Source organism: Antrostomus carolinensis, unplaced genomic scaffold, assembly GCF_000700745.2.
Source record: "Antrostomus carolinensis isolate BGI_N321 unplaced genomic scaffold, ASM70074v2 scaffold3966, whole genome shotgun sequence".
Taxonomy (NCBI): Eukaryota; Metazoa; Chordata; class Aves; order Caprimulgiformes; family Caprimulgidae; genus Antrostomus; species Antrostomus carolinensis.
In genome coordinates this window covers 28,379-30,978 of record NW_010321052.1, presented here as the reverse complement: position 1 = coordinate 30,978, position 2,600 = coordinate 28,379, and positions in this window count along the sequence as shown.

Sequence of the window (2,600 nt, the reverse complement as noted above, 5' to 3'; positions counted from 1 at the left end):
CTCATCGCAGTCTATAACTTTCTCACAAGGGGAAGAGGAGGGGCAGGCACTGATCTCTTCTCTCTGGTGACCAATGACAGGACCTGGGGAAATGGCAGGAAGATGCACCACAGCAAGTTTAGGTTAGACATTGGGAAAAGGTTCTTCACCCAGAGGGTGGTGGAGCACTGGAACAGGCTCCCCAGGGAGGTGATCATGGCACCAAGCCTGACAATATTCAAGAAGCATTTGGACAAGACCCTCAGACACATGTTCTGAATCTTGGGATTGTCCTATGCCAGGGCAAGAGTTGGACTTGATGATCCTGTGGATCTCATCCCTCAAAGAGGTCTTTGAAGAGGCTAAAGTTTGCTCTCCTAAGTCCAGGATTCTAATCCTACTTATTGCCTTGCTTCTTCCATGCAGGATCCTGAACCCCACCATCTCATGGTCACTGCAGCCAAGGCTGGCCCCAACTTTCACATCCAAATCAGTCTTTCTTTGTTTGTTAGTACAAAGAGAACCTCTCTTCTTGTTGGCTCCTCCACCATCTGTGTCAAAAAGTTATCATCAATATTCTGCAGGAATTTCCTGGACTGTGTGTGCCTAGCTGTGTTGCCTTTCCAGCAAATAACAGAGTGAAGTCCCCCGTAAGAACCAGGGCCTGTGACTGTAAAGCTATGTCCAGCTGTCTGTAGAAGGCATCATCATCTTCTTCTTCCTGATCAGGTGGCCTGTAGTAAACACCCACAACAGTGTCATCCACATTAGCCTGATCCTTAATTCTTACCCATAAGTTCTCGACTCATTCTTCATCCACTCCTAGGCAGAGCTCAATATCTTCCAGTTGCTCTCTCACATAAAGAGCAACTCCACCACTTCACCTTGCTGGCCTGTCTTTTCTGAAAAGTGCATAGCCATCCATGACAGCATTCCAGTCATGCGAGCTATCCCACCACATCTCTGTAACTGCAGTGAGATCATGGCGCTGCGACCGCACACAGATCTCTAGTTCTTCCTGTTTAACCCCCATGCCGCGTGCGTTGGTGTACAGGCATTTCAGAGAGGTAACAGATCACCAACCTCTGCACACCAGATGCAGGTACTCACCTTTTATCCAGGAGAAGAGTCTGGGCACTTGCTGCAACCTACCGCCTGTACTTAAGTCTCCTTCCTTACCAGCTCCATCTGGGTGGAAGGGTCAGATATCTCAGGGGCCTTCTCTGCAGGAACACCGGTTTTAGCTCTGAGGCGAGTGCCCACCATTTTGACAGAGACCTAGAGCACTTCCCTGGTCTGTGGAGCTACAAGCGAGTTGCAGGGCCTTCCCTGTGTGTCCTTCCACGTGAACTGCCTGCCACACCGCGCTGTTTGTTCGCCCTGGTCACTGGCACTCCCTTGGGCCATTTAAGTCTTCTGCGGTTGCTCCTGGCAATGCCCAAGCTGCATCAGCCTTGCTTGTGAGACATGCTGGCTCCTGGTGGGGCTCTCTTCTCTTCCTCGGGTTTCCCTGGCTCCGGGAACTTCCCTGTCCCCCTCGATCTGGTGCTCAGCTGCAGAACTTACCGTTACCACCACTGCATTCTTCACTGACTGAGATTACTATTATCATCATTATAATTGTATCATTATTATTTTAAATTTATTTTATTTCAACACTGATGATGCCATGAATCTCACTGTATCCATATGCTGTATTTATCAAGGTCTAGTTAGGAAGTTCTGATTGTTTTCTCCACCTTGCCATGGCATTTTGTATTAATATTTATTTTGGCCTCGAGCAATAATATGTCTACACCAAGAACCTTAATCCTTTTTTTCTTTCTTCCTCTGAATAACGCTCTTATTTGGTGAATTCATTTGTATCCTCTTTTTAAACCGTCATAAGCACACGTAGCCAGTAAAAACAGGGGTCCGGTGCCCCCATGGGCCTGGGAAGTTGCATGACGAGCCAGACTCCGTGACCACATGAGTATTGGCGCTGGCAAAGGAGGAACTCACAGACAGAGGAACTATAATAACGTAATGAGGAGTTAGCCAGGCTGCCAGAGTTGGTACGCACACACCAATGTGACGCTATGATCATTGATTTTCTTTGATTTCAAAGGGGCTAGTTGGCTCACCTTCCACATGAGACATGGCTATCCTGCTTCCAACCATAGGGTGGATCTCCACACGGCATGATGTCGCCTACAGTCTCACTGCCCGTGATTTATGATCTTCCACTCAGTTATGGCTGAAGCCCTTTCTATTGGCCTTGGCTGTTATAGGAGCTGCATTTCCAGCTACTTCTTTAAAACAGTTCTTTCATATTTGGCACACGCTACCAGGAGCAGGCGGGATGAAACAACTTTGACCAGATTTTTAAGGGAGACCAACACCCATCGATTACTCTGATAGAAATACAAGCAGTGCTTTGGAAAACCTCTCTTTAGAAGCAAAGGTCAGGAAGTCCAGACGAAGAGGAAAGTGAGAGCAAAGTTCCTCCAGTGAGTGAGCACGGAGTAAGTAAAACATTAACTTTCTAAATTTTTTTAAAAATATATTAAAGTCTCCTCTGTTTTTCCCTCTGTGACGCGTTTTTTCTCCTACACAAAGCTGCCACATCTTTGGAGCGGTGG